Source organism: Phyllobates terribilis, unplaced genomic scaffold (genome assembly GCF_046119375.1).
Source record: "Phyllobates terribilis strain yellow unplaced genomic scaffold, ASM4611937v1 Scaffold_2__4_contigs__length_985480577, whole genome shotgun sequence".
Taxonomy (NCBI): Eukaryota; Metazoa; Chordata; class Amphibia; order Anura; family Dendrobatidae; genus Phyllobates; species Phyllobates terribilis.
In genome coordinates this window covers 537,592,406-537,613,256 of record NW_027362762.1, presented here as the reverse complement: position 1 = coordinate 537,613,256, position 20,851 = coordinate 537,592,406, and the positions used below count along the sequence as shown (strand labels likewise).

General features: G+C 48.5%; 1 protein-coding gene across 6 annotated transcripts in view; it reads left to right on the top strand.

The window, feature by feature from the left end:
- Positions 1-20,851, top strand: part of FGR (FGR proto-oncogene, Src family tyrosine kinase) — a 594,030-nt gene that overhangs the window by 71,223 nt on the left and 501,956 nt on the right. Inside the window, exon 1 of one of the 6 annotated variants that reach the window (XM_073666200.1) lies at positions 15,999-16,124. The exons of 2 other annotated variants lie outside the window; for them this stretch is intronic. The gene's annotated coding sequence lies outside the window, so the exon portion shown is untranslated. Of the gene's footprint in view, positions 1-15,998; positions 16,125-16,364; positions 16,493-20,851 lie in introns of those variants that run through there. 3 more of the 6 variants (XM_073666204.1, XM_073666201.1, XM_073666205.1) reach the window with 3 other exon arrangements.

Below are 20,851 nucleotides of genomic sequence, written 5' to 3'. Positions count from 1 at the left end.
CGGCGTGCGTGTAACACTCATACTGTATATAGGGGCTATGTGGGGCATATTGCCTGGGCCTGTGAGTTGTTATCCTCATCCTCATTGCAGTACGGCCTATGGTCTACAGCCTTTTCTTGTCCTGATTGAAGGAATTCCCTGATGAAACCCTAAGTGACCAAAAGAGGGGAAAAAGCATCTGAAGATGGGTTTTTAAACTAGCTAAATTAAGAGAATCTTTTAAGGGTATTTTTTGTTATGGTTTACATGTATAAGGGCCCCATAGGTTGATCGCTTTGGTTGTTGATTGAGGGAGCTATGTGGGGGCTCATACTGTATGTAGAGGACTATGTGGGGCTCATACAGTGTAGACGGGGATGTCAGCATACTTAATTCTGCTAAATATTAAGTCATACAATTAATATAAAAAAATAATTAATATGTTAATATTAATATTGAGCAGAATTCATTTCAGCCTATTGGTTCGGCCCTCCACAACAGTCATGGTCTCTCATGTGGCCCCTCGGGAAAATTAATCTCCCACCCCTGCTTCATTATGTATAGTACTATGTTATGTATAGTGCTGTACATAATGGAAAATTTACACCGCTGTCATTTTCTGCCTACAGATGTAGACTTTTACCTGTAATTTTCTGATTGCTTATACTGCATACTGCAATATCACTGTATTGCAGTATATAGTATAAATTACTGTCTCCATTTAAGCTCATCCTATAGCTGAGCTTCAGAAATGTACCAAGATGGCCGTGACAGTGGCCAATAGTGGGTCCACAAATGCCATAATAACCAGTCAGTGCACCCTGGTGGGCCTATGAGAGTCAGTTCGCATGTGCACTGGCAATGACGTAATTTACATGCTTTGAATGACTGACACCAGTATCTAAATGGTTAACAGTCATGGCCAAAGCATAGCTACGATGACCACAGACGCAAATGCCTGGCTATGTAATTTAGCTGGCATCTACTGCCTGAAGAGGGAGCTCAGTTCCTGAGCCCTCTTGTCTCAAGGTCACCCCAGCACAGGACCTACAGTTACGTCCATTTTTGTTATGCAAAAATGAGTCAAACTTGAACACATTTAGCTTTGTAAATCAATCGCCCTCAATTATAAAGGCACCCTAATGTACTGTCTGTACTTGACGTTTGTCAAACAATCTATTGTTCTCTGAAAGGAGACATGTCAGACTGGGTAGATTCTGACAGGAGTGTTCTCCAAACCTGACAAGAAATTTTGAAGATTGACTCTTTACTTAATTACTTGTAAATTTCATGCCATGCTGGCACCTAGCATTTCTCTTGCATTTGTTCTGCCAGATTCTATACTATTCAATGTGGCGCATAGCAAGAATAGATTTCTAGAAACTCAGCATATATGTATGTGGTTATGTGAAAGATAGGTGGGCTAAATATCCTCCAAACATTTTTGTATTTTGTTCTCACTGCTAGTCTTCAAAGCAAAATGAACATTCCTATTTCATACACAGCACAAGCAGAACCCCCTCTTAAGTAACTGTATGGCTGTCCAAGGAGAGAGTCTTTCATAACATGTTTAAGTGAAATGAGGTGAGATCTTCCAGTATACTGACAGAAACAACTGTACTATGGAGGCTGTCAATCATGCCCAGGAAGACATGATGGCATGATTCAAAGATCTGGTGCCCTGGTGGACTGGTCCTGCCTTATTACCATATCAGACACTACAGGATAAAATGTAATTCTTGAAATGTTACATCATTAGTAGGGAACATCAAACACCTTATTAGAATAAAATAATTGCTTTGTGCACCATTGTAGTAGTGGTTGGGAACAGTCAGGGGACTTGAAAGACTCCTTTTAAGCCATTTTACCACAACTTTGGAAGTATGCTTGGGGTGATTTTCCATTTGTGCCTAAGCTTTAACTTCCTGGCTAAAGTCTAAAGATGTTGCTTCATTATCTCCACATAATTTTGTTTCCTTATAATGACAGCTATTTTGTTAAGCACAGCATTCCCTCATGAAACTAGTGATTTAATGGCACAGTCAACTTGGTGTATGAAAACTTCTGACCCACACTGGATTTTTGATGTAAGGAATGATAAATGAAATTATTTTTTCATAAACACTTGTTGAGAAATTGTTTGTCTGTGGAGGTGAAAAATATGAGTTTTAATGACTTCACCCAAAGTGAATGTAAACTTATGACTTCAACTGTTTTTGGCAGTATTTAATGTTCTTACCTATGCTCCCGGATTTCCCACTGCTAGTATTCCCCATCATGCTTAATACCTGGCAGATATCTAACTTTCATGCATCTGAATGCAGTAGCTTAGTCACTCCTTGACTCAGTCATGTGGAAGGGTCCCATTACATGGACTGACCGGTGGCACTAAATTACTTGTCTATCAGATATCTTTTACCACTCTGTGGTTCTATAATTGCCTGTTTACACAGGCAGACCTCAGTACATCATTCACACTGAATGATCTGTAATAAATCGCTCAGTGCAGAGAAGCTGTGATTGTTGTTGTGTTTTTGTCAGTGCGAGTGCTGTTTACACAGGCAAACCTCAGTACATGATAAACACAGAACGATCTGTAATAGATCCGCTCAGTGCACAGAAATGTAAAGTGACCGAGGGTGGTAGCCATGGATGAGCTGCTGCTCCATTACGCCCTGGCACTTAACAGGAAAATCATATCCCAGCCCCAATGTGCTGTCAGGTGTGGGGTGCATGACACTCACATATAGGCCGCAGGCCTCCGCTGTCTCCAGGCCTCCATCTTCAGGAGTCGCCGCATATAACTCAGCGGACACCCAGTTCGTTTGAACAGCCAAAAGTTTACTGGGCAGTTCAAGTTCATCAGATTGTATCATACAGTATTGGGCACAATACTTCTTATTCCTTGTTTCCTTAATATAGTACATTTCCAGCATTACTATCCATTCCTCCTGGACTATCCCTACGTTTACTGGCTCTGTGAGCCCCAGAGATTTCCCGGAGTGCACCTGAAATCAGGTACCTTCCCTTCACGCGGTTCCCCGTCCATCGTCTGCCAGTGGATAAGACACTCTTCGTAGTACCTGTATCAAGCCTTGAGCTCCAGATGCTGCAGGAATGTACTCAAGGGATCCCAGTAAGGCCTCCCACTGCCCTGAACGATAAATGCTTGCCCACTTCAACTCCAACTTGACCTTGATTACTTTACTTATCTATCTGATCTGCTATCAGGAAGCAGTCCGTTTTTACTGAGGCTTGCACCTCTCACTATGCTCTAGTCCCAACTTTAACTATGTCTGTCCCTACTATATGTAACTGGGCAGATCACCCTCACAACACTATGTATTATATTACTTATCTTTATACTTCACACTTCCTATATTACTACTGCACCCTACCTATTATATTAACAATACTTGTCCCACACAATACATTAACCAGGTTACACCTATAATGCTTACCAAAGTTTATCTCACCCTATAATCCCTACCTTATGTTATCTATCTTATGTGCTAAGTCCTAAACTGTGTCTTACCCTATGCTGTACACTAGACATTACTTATGCATTACACATTACAATAGCAACTTATACATCTAAAAAGGTAATACACAGTTCACACTTCATATGACACAATGTATGTATAAAACGCATGACATTATTTACATAATGTGGGGCAGTAACGCGACAGTATAGTCAGGCTCGGACTGGCCCACTGGGGAATTGATGAATCCTCCAGAGGGCCCTGAAGCAGGGCCAGCTCTGCCTGCGTTAGGAGGCCCCTCCCCCACATACCCTAGCACAGGGATGTGTGGCACCCCAGGGGTCTGGTTTCCACAGTAATAGCAGTATTACGTCTGTGAGCAGGTGGGAGGTCTCCTGGGCAGGAATCCTAAGCATGCCACACCTCCTGCCCAGTCCTGGGAGGGGAAGAACTTCCCCTACATAAACTGGGGCTGAGGCAGGGTTAGAGAGAGGAGTTCCAGACAGAGACAGAGTCTGGTCTGAACACGCAGAAACAGGGACAGATAGACATCAGGAGCTCTGTAGGAGCCAAGGAGAAGCGCCAGGGGCTGGAGCTGTGCAGAGCTCGCCCTGGGAGAAGGTACCAAAACCGGACACAGGAGTCCGAGGCTGTGGGGACTAAGATATACCCAGCAGCAGAATCAATCCGGCAGGGGATTCCAGGTCCTCTGGCCATAAAAGCCCGGAGGCTCAGTCACAACGAAGGGACCAGCACCGCCATCCCGGAGCGGAGGCTAACAGGAGGCCCCAGGTCACCAGCCATACGGGTGAGCACCACACGGTATACCCAGGGACGTGGGCTACTTGTAACCGCCGAAAGCAGGGTAGCCAGGAAGGGTACAGACTAACGGGAAGGCCTACAACTCCACCTGGCCAGGGGAACTCCGGCTTACTCGCAGACTAACCAGGCCCCAGCTACTAGCCAGTACTCCCGGGGGAATTTGCCTTGTACCATCAGTAAAGGCCCTGAACTGTACCCTCGCGTCTCCGTGCTTCCTTGTCGCACCGTTAGTGCTGGGACATCCACACCATCACTCCCAAAATCACCCACATCCGCTGCCCTGAGGCCATACCTCTCCCTTTGGGGGTTATATCAACATTGCTGCACACCTATACCACCGGCCTCAGCGGTCTGCCCTGCAGCGGCGGTTTCATAACCGCATTCAACGGGTGGCGTAGTCGGACACTAATACCATCATACCAATAACTGCCACTTAGTTTGACCACCCTGGGCGCGGACCGGGTCACCGCCACACGAAGACTACTACCCCCATCGGATCCGGCTCCGGGTATCCCCCGCGCGCACGCGCGCTGCACTACAGCACTGGCCCAGGGGGTGAGTCAGATGCACTGCCCTGCTAATCAGCATCCATAGCAGCAGGCTCCCTCCTTCCCCTGCCCTGCTCCTGCTAGGTGTTGGAGTCAGACTGACATCTGTGCAGGAGAGGTACCACTAACAGTAACACCTCTCCTGCATAGGTGTCAGCCTGACTTGACACCTAGCAGGAGCACAGCAGTGGAAGGATGGAGTGTGCTGCTATGGATTCCATTAGCTGGGAAGTGCATAGCTAATTAGTTTGCTAAATGACACCTTTGCTCTTGCAGAGGTGTCAATCTGACAAGCTACCATAGCATAGCACCCTCCCCCACTGCACAGGTATGGCAGAGGAGATGGCTACCACAGCAGTCTGAATGCCATCACCCCTGCCTTGCAGGAGGAGTTTGATGAGGCTATGCTTCCATTGGTGCTGTGTCATTGCCCAGCATGCAGCAGCTGCCCGGACTTCCTCCATCTTCTGCGCTATGCCATCAGACAGTCTGACGCGCACACTGCTCTTTGGCATTGTCTAAGGGTATGTGCCCACGTAGCGTTTTACAAGCATATATGCTGTGGAATTTCCGCAGCATAAATGCTTGGGAAACGCTGGGTAATCCGCCCCCCATGGTCCGCAATGACAAGCCGCAATGTCAATGCCCATGCTGCGGATTTTTCCGCAGCGTTTATGCTACGCTCAAAAATCCGCAGCCTGTCCATTAATTTTGCGGACACGCAGCGTAATCGCCGCCATTGACTTGCATTGAAACGCATAATATCCGTGTCAGTATGACGCGCCCCTGGGCCTGAGTCGTGCGGCATCGCGCGCACGGGGGCTTACCCGGAGCCGGATCAGATAGGGGTAGTAGTCTCGTGGCGGTGACCCGGTCCGTGCCCAGGGAGTCAAACTGAGCGGCGGTATTTAGCAGTAGATGTTAGAATGTTCGACTACGCCACCCGTGGATTGCGGTCATGAGACCGCCGCTGCAGGGCAGACCGCCGAGGCTGGTGTTGTTGGTGCAGCTGAGAATGGAACGACTCCCCACGGGAGGAGTATTGCCTCAGGGCAGCTATTGTAGAGTTGATGATGGGGGTGATGGTGCGGATGTCCCAGTACTGGTGGTGCAGGTACGACGATGAAATACGGAGTCTGGTAGTGCAGTTTCAAAAGCTTTACTCACGGTTCTTTATCAGGTCGCTTGTGCACAGGAGGACCACCCGAGTCATGCTGCGTTCACCAGGTCAGGGACTCGGCCAACTCCCAGGCAATTCCAGAGCGTGGTCCAGAGCTCCCCTCTCTTCCTTCCTACTGGCCGTCCCCACCAGGGATCCACCTTTGTCCGGCTCCCTCGGGCCTTCTGGTGGTGAAACCTTTCCCGGCTTCCCTGACCCTATACGTGGTCTGCCTTCCTGGTGGATGTGGTGAGGGGTCGCGCCAAAACTTGTCCACGACCTCCGGTTCCTGGCTGAGGATAATTGGCCTCCACCAGTTTGGGATCCGGTACCCTGTTCTGCCAACCCTTCACCCGTTTTCGTTCTCTTGTGGGATCTCAGGGTTCCCTCTATGCTTGCGTCTCTGGGCCTTTCTTTGTGTTTCTCCTCTTCCTCCTCTCTCCTCTCTGCTTCAGGCCTAGCTCTGGAGCTGGGCCCAGACGGAGCCACAGCTCCCTGTCAGCCCTCTCTGGCTGAACTCTCTCTCCGCTTCTCCTCAGACTGAACTGACCCTGTTCCTAGATGGTGCCCACCTTTTATACTCCCTCTGACACCCGAGCCCTGGTGACAATGCAACCAATGGGCTCCTGCCTATGCCCAGAGTCCCTCCCCTGTCTGCTCCTACACCACTGGGATGTTCCCCCCCCCCCACTCCAGCCAGGGACAGACGCTGTCGTACCTGCACAACTATCTGGTGGGAGTACCGTTGTTCTGTCCCCCGGAAATGGGGTGTATGTGGTGCATGCAGCTAACTGAGCTCTGTTCCACACTCCATCCTTACCCGGGAGTGGAATACCACACCTCTGGTTCGAGGTGCAATACCCCTGTAGCAGCCGAGTCCTCGGGGTGCTACATTCCCCCCTGGTAAATCACAGCACGTCCTCGGGCTGGAAAAGAGTAAAACAATTTAGACATACAAAAATTTTAAAGTGTACACTTGCATATAAGACATAACTGAAAACTCATCCCTTTATGGGAGGTACTCTACTCTTTTTAAATGTTACTGGTACAAACATCATAAAACATTACAAAACTTTCTTCACACTTATAAAATACTATAAACTCTGTTAGCAGCATATGTAACTTTCAATATAAAACTTTTTCATATAAAACATTCTCAGATAAAACACATTCTTGATCTTCTGGCCATGGTGCAACTTGTGACCAGGTTAAGTGCAACAGTCTCTAGTTCTAAAATAGAAACGCAGTCCTTCTATAAAACCAGAAGGGGGCGCCTTAGGAAGCGCAACTATTTACAGGGTGACCGCTCTCAGTCCTCGGCCAGTGGGGATAAGGGAGTGGCTGCTCACAGTCCTCAGCCTGATTAGGGATAGGGGCACACAGGAAACAGTTCCACACTAGTCCCAACGGGGACCACACTTCAATTAGCAGCAGGTCAGGTACCCTGACGGGTAACTATGTACAGTTTCAGTTACCGTTCATTAGTAACGATGTCCTCCTGCTCCTTCCTGAGGGTAGTCTTCAGACCCGTCCGGGTCCTCTTGGTCTTCCTCATCCTGCAACTCCTCCTCAGTCAACCGGTGTACGTGGAGGGCGTACGGTCCTTTAGCACACTGATGCCGGGTGAAGGTGACCACATCACCCGGGTAGAGGTCACGTCCACGGTGTCCCTCCGGCAGGTGGCTCTCGACATCCCTGCGGGTGACAAAGACGTCGCCGGGGGTTCGGTGGTCTCGGATAAAGCCCCAGCCGTGTTCCAGTTGAAACTTTATTACGGTCCCGGTGGCGCAGGGACTGTGGGCCGTACGGGGATTTCGTCGGGCCCGGCGTTTCTGCTCCGCGCTTTGGACCTGCAGCTGTTCCTCGCGGATCCGCCTCTCTCGCCGTTCTCTCCCAAAGACCTCCAGCTGTTGACGGCAGCACTCCTCCCGCCGGGCTGCGGCCGCCCGGGTCTCCTTTGTGAATCCCATGAGGTCCTCACCGGTGGGATCCCATGCGAATTGGGCGTCTTCCAACGGGAGCGGGACAATTTTGGCGGGTGCCAGTGCCGGGATCAGAGGCTCACACAGGGGCCGTTCCCTCCGGAATCGGGGGTTGATGTACTCCGGTGGCCACACGAAGGGCAGCCCGTCCGGGCTAGTATGCTGCGCAAAGAGATCTTTGCCCAGGGGCAGCACTGTGGAGGTCGAGGGCGCTGTGTGGGCAGCGGCGCCCGGAGGTACCCGGCCTTGCGTCCAGGCCAGAGGCATCCTCTTTGGATCCAGGTATGGCACCTTTGGGGAAGAGGGCGCTGGAGGGGCAGCGGCGCCCGGATTTACCAGGCCTTGCGACCAGGCCGGTGGCGCTGTGGAGGTAGAGGGCGCTGTGGAGACGGCGGCGCCCGGGGGTACTCGGCCCTGAGACCAGGCCGGTGGTACTTCCTGCTTTTCCGCGCTCAGGGTTGAGGCGCGTGGCGTAACAGGAGGCGTGGCCGCGGCTCCTGCCGCTTGGGGCCTAGTTGGGAGCAGTGGCGGTGCAGCAACGGGCTCGGTGAGTGGGTCTTCGGGCTCTGCGACGGGGAGCTGGGGCAGGCTTACAGCTACTGGGCACGGGGTGATGACGTCCCCATTACCTGCTTCCATCCCTGCGGCTCCCTCCGCGGCGTCGTCTCCGGCCTTCGTCCCTCCTGCACCATCCTCAGGGGCAGACATACTCCACGTTGCGGGTGGCGTCCTCTGCTGGAGGGTTCCAGCCTGCTGGACCATCTCCCTTCTCCACTCGGCCAGTGCTTCTTGCTGCACTCGGGCCATCTTCCGGGCCAAGGCCTCCAGCGCGGTCTGTGCACGCTCCCGATCTCTGGGGAGCTGTGCCAGGATCTCCACCAGGCCTTCTGGGGTGGCAGCCTGCAACAGGTTCCGGACCACAGGGTCGGTGCTGCTCGACTCTTCCTCCATCTCCGGGTGCGATCTGTCCAGACTCCTCCAGGCCGCACCCATCCTCTCTGTTTTGTTCCCTATCCGCCCCCATTGAGGGTGGTCCCGGGGCAACTTAGTGACAGTCAGTTCCAGGGGCAGCCCCCTCACGCTGATGGACATTTCTATCATTGCAGTCTCTGCTGGTGGGGGCGGTTTCCGCTTTTGGCGCCATTCTTGGACCTGGCCCACGATGGGAGGTGGTCTTTTGCCACCCTCTGGCACGCCCATAATGGCGTCCGCTCTGCCAGGGCGGGAAATCGTCTCAGATGGCGGGAATCGTCTCCTTATGGCGGGAAACTCCGTGGATGGCGGGCAAAGGCTGCAGATGGCGGGCAAACGGCGGGAAACGACCCGAGATGGCGTCCGATGGCGGGAACCCTCTGGAATTGGCGGGAGACTCCTTTTTGCGGTAAATGTGAACTTTTCTTCAGGCACGCAGTACCCGGTGGTTGCGGGCACGTAATCCTGCCGACTACGCCAAAGTTGACGCGCCCCTGGGCCTGAGTCGTGCGGCATCGCGCGCACGGGGGCTTACCCGGAGCCAGATCAGATAGGGGTAGTAGTCTCATGGCGGTGACCCGGTCCGTGCCCAGGGAGTCAAACTGAGCGGCGGTATTTAGCAGTAGATGTTAGAATGTTCGACTACGCCACCCGTGGATTGCGGTCATGAGACCGCCGCTGCAGGGCAGACCGCCGAGGCTGGTGTTGTTGGTGCAGCTGAGAATGGAACGACTCCCCACGGGAGGAGTATTGCCTCAGGGCAGCTATTGTAGAGTTGATGATGGGGGTGATGGTGCGGATGTCCCAGTACTGGTGGTGCAGGTACGACGATGAAACACGGAGTCTGGTAGTGCAGTTTCAAAAGCTTTACTCACGGTTCTTTATCAGGTCGCTTGTGCACAGGAGGACCACCCGAGTCATGCTGCGTTCACCAGGTCAGGGACTAGGCCAACTCCCAGGCAATTCCAGAGCGTAGTCCAGAGCTCCCCTCTCTTCCTTCCTACTGGCCGTCCCCACCAGGGATCCACCTTTGTCCGGCTCCCTCGGGCCTTCTGGTGGTGAAACCTTTCCCGGCTTCCCTGACCCTATACGTGGTCTGCCTTCCTGGTGGATGTGGCGAGGGGTCGCGCTAAAACTTGTCCACGACCTCCGGTTCCTGGCTGAGGATAATTGGCCTCCACCAGTTTGGGATCCGGTACCCTGTTCTGCCAACCCTTCACCCGTTTTCGTTCTCTTGTGGGATCTCAGGGTTCCCTCTATGCTTGCGTCTCTGGGCCTTTCTTTGTGTTTCTCCTCTTCCTCCTCTCTCCTCTCTGCTTCAGGTCTAGCTCTGGAGCTGGGCCCAGACGGAGCCACAGCTCCCTGTCAGCCCTCTCTGGCTGAACTCTCTCTCCGCTTCTCCTCAGACTGAACTGACCCTGTTCCTAGATGGTGCCCACCTTTTATACTCCCTCTGACACCCGAGCCCTGGTGACAATGCAACCAATGGGCTCCTACCTATGCCCAGAGTCCCTCCCCTGTCTGCTCCTACACCACTGGGATGTTCCTCCCCCCCCCACTCCAGCCAGGGACAGACGCTGTCGTACCTGCACAACTATCTGGTGGGAGTACCGTTGTTCTGTCCCCCGGAAATGGGGTGTATGTGGTGCATGCAGCTAACTGAGCTCTGTTCCACACTCCATCCTTACCCGGGAGTGGAATACCACACCTCTGGTTCGAGGTGCAATACCCCTGTAGCAGCCGAGTCCTCGGGGTGCTACAAGTACATTTGTACACACGGATATTATGCATTTCTATGTGTGGATGGTACCCAAGTCTGGAGGAGAGGAGACTCTCCTCCAGACCCGGGTACCATAGAAACTGTAAAAAAAAGAATTTAAAATAAAAAATAAAGTTTATACTCACCTTCTGATGTCCTCCCGGTGTTTTGTCTGCTCCGTCCGGTCTATTGCAATGCTCCCGCTGTTGTGAAGGACCTGACATGACGTCACTGAGTCATGTGACCCATCACATGGCTTAATGACGTCACCGCAGGTCCTTCACACCACCGCGAGCCATCCAACACACCGGACGCGGCAGAGAGAACACCGGGAGGACACCGGAAGGTGAGTATAAACTTTATTTTTTTATTTTTTACCATTTTATTCTTTTTTTTTAACTTACTTGGTCACATTACTATAAATCCATGCCGATTGCATGGATTTATATAGTGTTGAACAAGTTGTCAAGCACTTTTCCAAGTGATGCTAAAATCGCTTGGAAAAGCGCTTGATAACCCGCATGCAGAAATGCATGCAAAGCCGCTTGACAACTACTACCTGGCGGGAAAAACACATGTAAAAAACGCATGCGTTTTTCCTGCCAGGGAGAAGCGTAAAAAATATGCAGCATTTCTGCATCTTGGGCACATAGCCTAAGGCTGAGTGCCCACGTAGCGTTTTTCAAGCGTTTATGCTGTGGAATTTCCGCAGCGTAAACGCTAGGTAATCTGCACCCCATGGTCCCCAAGGGGATTCCGCATGTTCTATGCACATGCTGCGGATTTTTCCGCAGCGTTTATGCTGCGTACAAAAATCCGCAGCATGTCATTTAATTTTGCGGAAGCGCAGCGGAACTCCCGCCATTGACTGGCATTGAAACGCATAGAAACCGCGACTGTACATTTTTACAAGCGACTTCTATGCATCTCTATGTGCGGATGGTACCCAGTTCTGGAGGAGAGGAGACTCTCATCCAGACCTGGGTACCATTCTACCTGTAAAAAAAGAATAAAATAACAAATAAAGTTTATATTCACCTGTCCGGCGGCTTCTCTCTGAATGCCGGCATGGCTTGAGGAAGTGCGGTGACATCACAGTCATGTGACCGCAGGCCCTTCACCGCTCTGTCTCGCGATATGCCGGCATCCAGGAACCAGACAGGAACGAGCGCTGCAGCCACGCCGGGGCCTCGGGGGTGAGTATAGCTTTATTTGTTTTCATTTTTACGGTTTACACTATATAAATCCATGCTGTTTGCATGGATTTATACAGTGTGACCTAGTTGTCAAGCACTTTCCAAGTGATGCTATCGCCTGGAAAGCGCTTGTCAATCTGCATGCGGAAACGCATGTGAATCCGCATGTGGATCCGCATGTATTCTGCAGGAAAAACGCATGCACAATCTGCATGCGTTTTTTCTGCCAGGTAGATGCAGAAATGCTGCAGAAATTTTCTGCTTCATTTCTGCATCGTGGGCACATAGCCTAACTCTGAGAGGAGCCGCAAGCAGGGCATTCTCCAAACGTCTACGTCACTACTCCTCGCAGCTCCTCCCAGAGTTAGACAACTTAGGAGAGCAGTGCAGGTGTTACTAATGGCATTGATGACACTCTCGCCTGCTGCAGACTGCGGCTCACCATTTGTAGGTAATGGAGCTCTGTTGCACCCTGATTACTTTTTATGTCACTGCTCTTCCCTGCATTGAACAAGCAGCGCAGCCAATCAGTGTTAGGTTTGTTTGTGTCCTCTTCTCCCCAGCTGTACAGCACAGCTCAGGTAATGAGCTGTGCTGTCATCCATAACACCCACTCCCCTTCTCCACAGAGTAAGCAGCTGAGGGAGATAGATGACTCCCTGCTACAGCTGCAATGATTGATGGAGGGCCCCCCTCCAGCATAACAGCGAGTGCAAATTGGGGGCCTTTAGTCTGTGTGATAGAGGGGGAGGGGGCTAAGTCACTTAGAAATGAATGAGAGCCCCATTCCCTCATCTCTTCTTTCACCCCTGACTTGACTGCACCCCCTTCCTGCATCACCCCTGACTGAGGCCCTTCTCCCTATATCACACCTGACTGCACCCCTTCCTGTGTTTTATCTCTTACTGCACCCACTGCTCATATCACCATTGACTGAGCCCCCTCTACCTGTATAACCCCTGACTGACTGCGCCCACTCCCCCTGTATTACCCCTGACTGACTGTGCCCCCTCTCCCTGTATCACTCCTGACTGACTAAAAGTTTTCTTCCCCCACTGCTAGCAAAATGAGGCCCTTCATAAAAAGTTATGGCCTTATAGGTGTCAGAGATATTTCTGTAAAAAGTGTACGGGGGATGTGAAGGAAAGCTATTTTTCAATCACTCTAGCGATAACTGATTTAGGACCCCCACCACTATTAGTGTCTCTATTCACATAATTATTTGCTGCTAATTTCTACAATGGAAATTCCACAGTAAATTAACAGTGGTAATATCCACCCAGATATTGTGCAGATATTGCTGCTTTTACTACTACACAATAATGCATCTTTACCATTGACCTGATTCTTTGTATTGCAAAGGATGAAATCGGAGGTGAAGATCCGCAGCATAAATTGACAAGTGATGTCAAATCCTCAGCATCGGTCAATTCACACCGTGGATTTTCTCAGCATATAGATGAGATGTCGTAAAATCCCTTCCAATGCGCTGGTGCAATAAAACATTGGTTTAGTGGTTAATAAACACCTTGGGACATTTATCATTGCGTTTGCACCAAATATATGGCACCAGCTCTTTCTATAACATTAAAGGGAACCTGTCACATCCTAGCTACCCTCTACACTGCCCCCATAGCGTTGTTAGTGATGCAATGTGCATTACTAACAAGCTTTTTTTATTAAAATTGGTGCAGCTATAATGATTTTATAACCTTTAATATACTTAGATCCTACCTGCTCATTCAGTCATAGGGGTGTGCTTGTCATATTCAGTCATGGGCGGGAGCAGCATTCACTTATTGCTGGTGACGCCCATGTATTTGAATACTGCTCCCGACAAGCGCTGATATTGTGAGGGGCATGCGCACTTGTAGATGTCTGACCACCTGCGCAGTGAGACTATGTGATTACCAGCTTCACTGCGCATGCCCTATGACACGCTATGTTCCCCACGCGTGTGCAGTGAAGCTGGTAATCACACCAATTTTAATGGAAAAAGCTTGTTAGTGATGCACATTGCATCACTAACAATGCAATGGGTGTAGTGCAGAGGGTAGCTAGAACGTGACAGGTTCCCTTTAAATGTACTATCTTAAATTATACACTGATATTAGTGTGTTTTAACACAAAATTGGTGGTCTTGTATTTATTTCTATGTAGCTTCACAGTGAGCCCCAAGAATGATTTTCTCTGGTAGGCCCAATGTACTCCAGTCCGACACTGAGTACAGACCACAACTCTTACAGAAGCTGCCTTTGTTCTTGGCACTGCGAGTCCTGTTTACACAGGCAGACCTCAGGACATGATGCACACAGAACAATTTGTAATAGAGCACTCAGTGTGCAGAAGCTACCATCCTTTGCGCTGATTATTTCAACCGATGAACGAGCATTTTGCTTGTTGATCAGGTAATCGGCAGCCTGTTTGTGCTGAAAGATTATCTTCAAATGAGCATTCTTAAGAACACTTGTTCAAAATAATCTGGAAATTCAGTTTAAGACAATCAACATATATGCTCTAAACCAGGGTTGTAAAACTTAACCGCCAGAGGGCAAAAATGAAATACTTGGACAAAGTCGCGGGCCAACCAGTGTAAAGTATAATGGACCCCACATAGTCCTCTGTACAGAATAATGGGCCTCACATAGTCCTCCATACAGAATAGGCTCACATAGTCCTACATACAGAATAATAGGCCCCACATAGCTATCCATACAGTATGATGGGACTCAAATAGTCCTCCATACAGAATAATGGCCTCACATAGGGGTGGGTGGTAGTTCCGGTGTCGGGGGCCAAATATAACCACCCTGTGGGCGAGATTCCGAACAACGGACGTGTGGATTCGTGGATCGAGACAAAAGAGCAGTCCAAGGTTAAATTATATATTTAATCGCCATATAGGACACACTAGACAATACACTATATACATAAGGGTTATACATACATAATGGTCAGAGATGCAAACACCATAGTAGTGGTACAAAAATATGCAGATATTAAGAGTCAGTTACCAGTAAGATTGAAGGCCTGGCTTGCTGGGGAGGGCTGCCACATGGAAGGCTTGTGGTTCCCTCTGTTGGGTGACTTCTCCCACACGATGTGTCGTTGTGACCTCCCAGTGAAAAAGCACTAGACCAAGAGCTGCAGGAGCTTTTAACCTCTCTGGGTCACCCCCCTCCTGCCCCCTGGGCTGGACCTAAATCTCCACCCCTCGCCTCTATCAGCTAGAAACTCCAGAAGCTAAAATGGGTTGATATGGAATTATAGCTGTCTGACACAAAGGAAGACTGCATGGCTGGCTCCATTGGGGGTCTTCCTGTTGTAGCTCACCAGCTAGCTAATGGGGGTGTAACTCCTTGGTTTGAGGCTGGCCAGGTGAGCTATTTGTCACTTACTGTCTCTTGGCCCCCCTCCTCCTGCAGCTGCTAGGTGTCCAGTTACAACTGCACACTGAAGTTCCTTATAATCCTCTGCCAAATAGGATACAATGATTGACATGGAATTATACCTCCAATATTCTTCAAACTGACCAAATACTGACCAAATACTGATAGTGGGGCCGTAGCCTAAAGCTCGTTTTGAGTTTGCTAAAACATATGTGGGAGACTCCCCAAATGTATGGAGGAAGGTGCTGTGGTCAGATGAGACCAAAATTGAACTTTTTGGCAAAGCTACTTGCAGCTGTAATTGTCGCAAAAGGAGGCTCTACAAAGTACTGACTTTAGGGGGGGTGAATAGTTATGCACACTGACATTTTCAGTTATTTTGTCCTATTTGTTGTTTTCTTCACACTAAAAAGAAAACCAAATGTTCACAGTTGTAGGCATGTTCTTTACATGAACTGATGCAAACCCTCAAAAAAACTGTCAAATTCCAGGTTGTGAGGTAGCAAAGCACGAAAAAAACAAAAGGGGTGAATACTTTGCAAGCCACTGTATTTGCCAGTCCCCGGACATAGTTTGTATTAAAAAAACAAAATGGGCTTTACTCCTTGGGTCCAGTGATGAGTCCCTGTATCTGTTATTGGGTGCAGAATTTATATCATATCGACAGCACAGCAGCCAATCACTTAGCCCAGTGGCATTGCCCTGTAGACACAATGACCTGCTCAGAGCAGTTGAGCTCACTGATTGACTGCTGCACTGTCAGCATGACATCAGTGCTGCAGTCAACAACAGACACCGAGAACAGTGGAACAGACTCAACGGTGGACCCTTGGACAGTGAGTAAAGGAGTTTTAGAATTTTCTGTAAGGAGACAACCCCTTTAAATCTGCCTGTGTATGCACAGACTTAAATGGCTTGAATGCATATAATTTCAAATACGGATGTTAAAATTTCAGTTTCTAATTCAACGGAAAGGTTAGTTATTTAAGGTCAGGTCTGAAACTGAGAGCCAAAAGTTCTCATTTTTCACAATGAGTTGAAACTTAGTTAATCAGTAGGCTCTTGTACCTTGTAGTAGTATCCACAGTTTGGAACCATACTGACAAGCTGCCTCTCTCCAAGCAACCATCCAAAATTTCTTCTTCACTAACAATAGAGCACCTTTCCAGTGACTGTAAAAACAAATTGACACAGCTAGCTCACAGTAAGTGATACGAATTTCTTTATATCAGTGTTATAAAAAGTAGACATGAATGGGCGGACTGTGACTTTTTGGATAAGTTGTCTTCAAAAATAAAACACGAAGTTGGCAATCTTGGGTCTACTAGAAATGTAAGGTTTGTGTGTTTTAGCTAGTGGGAAGGACAGGACTGTTTTAGGTGTGTATAAAATGTGTTGATTTATAGGGAAGGCATTTAAGCATAAGTTCCTTCTACCACCTTGAGTACATAGGCAGCTTCCACCTCCTATTCTTGCTGATTTGGCTGTTTCTTCCAATTCTCATTGGCCAGTATTTTCCGTCAGTTTCAGTTACTTTTATGAGTAGTGTATTTACTACTCCCATCTCCCAATTCCTAGGAAATGTGGTTCCTGTTTGGCAATACTATCCAATGTAGGACAGGAGGGAGGTGTCTAATGCTATATTTAAGTCTAAGGACCAGCTTCACACATCCAACATTCAAGGACTGAGTACAGACCGCAATGCACTCAATGGCCGCTGGTCCTCTGACCCAGACTTGACAAGTGTTACACGCACGCCGCCTAAGTTCAGATAGGGGTGAGACCGGTTACATGAATTCGTTGGAATCCTGGGGGAACTGTTACTCAGGGCGACCATAGGATGCAGCTTCTCTCAGGCACACGATAGATTCAGTTGCTGACCAGACACATCTGAGAAGAGTCTTCATAAACGGTAGAACACTAACATTTAATGCACGGCCAGTTCAATTCAAATGTCTCTTTGAGCAACAAGCTCCAGTAATAACAATACAGTCTCCTTTGCAGCACAGCAGTACACAATCTATTATCCGGTAGCACAGTACAGCACAGTTTGATGCATACACAACCACAGGCTTTTCATTCACAAGGACTCATTAGTACACAGAATTCTTTATCCTGCATGGAGATGGAGGGGGGGGGGGTGTGATGAGTGAGATAATCTCTATAACAGGCTTCCTTCCAGTCCTTATCTTCTTGGCCGATAATACTCCACACTGTTAGTTCAGGGGGTCTAACTCACCTTTGTTTAGCTTCCCTCCTGACCTGAATTCTGTTCCCTTGCCTTCTGTGAGGTACAGATCATAAGCCACCTTTCTCTTCAGCTCCGGCCAGACAGTAAACAAGTTCCCCACAATCCCCCTGGCGCTCTGCTAAAACACTCCCCTTCTCCTGTGACTGTGTTAATGCTCTAGTTGCTGGATGCTTCTGGAGCACAACACTTCCACTCTCATGTGCTTGTGTTACTTCTAATAGTTGCTGAATGCTTTTAAAGCAGCCGCACTACTTCTGCATGTCACACTCTGAAACAGCACTACTTCTGCATGTCACACTCTCCCTCCTTTTTGAATGTTGTCCTCGACCTTCGTCTTAATTGGTCAATCTGACTAATTCTGAGACAGTGGTGAAAGTTGGATAACTTTATATACAAATTGGCATTGTGAAATTGGTATAACGTTCATAAACATTGATAACAACCAAATCTTACAACCTTTTTCTTGTAGGATGCCTGTAAAAAATAAACAATTAACACAATTAAAACAATCAGTATCTCTTCAGCTGGAGCTTTTCGTACGTCTTCAACCAGCTCTCTCTCTCTATGCTTTAACAGTTCTTTGTTTCTACAAAGTCTTTTAAGGAAAATCAAAGCATGAAAACAAGTCTTTCCACCCGGCAACATTTTCCATACTGCCTCTCGGTGGTGAATACCACTCAAGTGGGCTTACCTGGTCCACAGGCACAGATACCTGTTTCCAGTCGACGGTCCTTGGCACTTGACTCGGTTCACCAAGTGTCTCATACGTTAGCTTCACGGGCCTCCTCACTTCTCGAGTCGACATCCTTCTGGTGGGTTGTTCCTCAGAGACCACTGATTCTTTGGTCACAGAAGTTTCTTCTGCCGCACTCATTTCCAGTGCTTCCTCAGATGCTCTTGGAGCTGCCTCTGTAAGTTCCCGTACTTTTCCTGAGTCGCTTGTTTCCACACGGTCTGGTAATTCCGCACCTCCTGAGTGTCGATCGGTCTCTTCAGGGGCCGGTGTTCGATCATCAGATCTGAATTGGACTTCATCTGTACTCCTTGGTACGAACTCTTGAGCCTCAGGACTTAGCTCACTCTCCTGAGGATGGTACATCCCTCTCCTTGCCGGTCCGAGAAATACAACAGTGTGTTCTTCTCCATCGGAACTTTCAAGGTCACTATCCACCTCCGGAGCTTCAGTCTGTGGTGGTCCCTTAGTCGATCTCGGACGATGTCGGTCTACTTCTGGGAAGTCTTGTTGTGGTGGGAGATAATCACAGGGTAGCAGGAAATTCAGATGAACTATTCTGGTTTTCTTGTCTCCTGTTTCCAATCGGATTTCATACACTGGGCTGTCATCAGCTTTCCTCCTTACGACCACATACACCTTGTCTTCCCAGTACGAACAAAGTTTTACTGGACCGCCTTTCTCACGTATGTTCTTGACTAGCACCCGGCTTCCCGGTGCCAATTCTGCTCCATAACATTTTCAATCATAGTACTCCTTACTCTTGCCCTGTCCTTGTGTAACCACTTTGGACGCTATGTTGTATGCCTCTGCCATCCGTTCCTTCCATTTCCGAATATGTTCTGTAAGTCTCTGACACCGGAATATCGAACATGATGTCAATTGGCAGTCTTGGCGATCGTCCATACTATAGGAAAAAGAGTGAGTAACCCACTGCATCACTCTTTGTACAGTTATATGCATGTACCACTTTTCACAGAGAACTCTTCCAGTCTTTCTTCTCATCAGCTGTTAAAGTGCGCAACATCGACAATAATGTATGGTTAAAACGTTCCACTTGTCCATTACCCTCTGGGTGATAGGGCGTTGCGTGGGATCTCTGAATTCTTCAGTACTTTCCTAGCTTGGCAAAGAGGTGGTTCTCAGATTCTCTTCCTTGGTCATGTAACCTCATAGGGAACCAAAACCTCAAAGCAAAATCATTGAAGATCTTCTCTGCTGCTGTTCGACCTGATTTATTGGTGGTGGTATATGCTTGAGCAAATCGAGCAAAATCACCACCAAGATGTATTCGTAACCACCCTTGCACGTCTCGAGATGTAGAAAGTCTATTGAGACCATCTCAAACGGATACATAGTTTGGATGTTGCCCATAGGTGCCCGGGTTGATGAGTTGGGACATTTATCTTTTAGACACCCACACTCCCTGGTCACGTACCTCTCAATATCTCTCTGCATGCAAGAAGAAATGTTCATGGATCAAATTTGTTGTCCTTTCCATTCCCAGGTGTCCCATTTTTTCATGACGTTCGTTGAAGACCAACCTACGGAATACTCTGGGTAGTACCAACTGCTGCTTTTGTCCTCCTTTACGATACAGGATACCGTCTTCACTGAGGTAGAGCTTCGTACATTCTTTAATTAAAACAGATACTGCTGGTGACTCATTGTCTCTCTCCCGTTTACTTGGAAACCGATTTTGGTCCACATAAAGTAGTATTCTACCAATTATCTGATCTTCCCGTTGTGCTCTACGGATTTTCCATTTTGGTAGTTGTTGAATAGACCAGGGGTGATCTTGTTCTCTCGCTTTATGGTGGTTTCCACTGTCAACGGACACCAAAATAGTGTGTCTTCCTCCTGATAAGCTAGGACTGCTTGGGTAGTGCTCTCAGTTGCTTCCAGACTGACTTCCTCCGAGCATTCTTGGATGAACTCCTCAGGCTCTAGTGGCATTTTTGACCATCCGTCAGCATCCGCATTGCATTTTCCTGGCCTGTACTTGATGCTGAAATTGAAGCCAGCTAGTTCAGCGACCAATCTTTGACCTGTTGCATTCAGTTTGGCTGTAGTAAGGACATAGGTCAAGGGGTTGTAGTCAGTGTATACCTCAAACTCTTTGCTGTAATAGAGATAATCTCTAAATCGTTCACAGATAGCCCATTTCAATGCTAGGAACTCCAATTTTCCGGAATGTAGATGGTAATTCTTCTCGGCGTCTGTCAACATTCTAGAACTGTAACCGATGACTCATTTTTCCATCTTGATGCTAATACAGGGCAGCTCCCAGTCCAACTTGAGAAGCATCACAATGAAGAAAAAATGGTAAATTGAAATCAGAATATTCCAAGATGGGTGGTTTTACCAGGTAGTCTACTAGTTCTTCCAATACCTCCTGGTGGTCTGCTGTCCAGAGAATGGGCTGTTGGGAAGAAACGGCGTTCTTTCTTTAAAGCCCAGTCCTACCCGCGTTCTTCTTTTTCTCCATCGATGTTGTTGTCTCTGTCGTTCCCCCCAAGAGGAGGTATAGTGGGGCAGCAATCCTGGAGAAGTTCTGAACGTAAGTACGATAGTAGGAG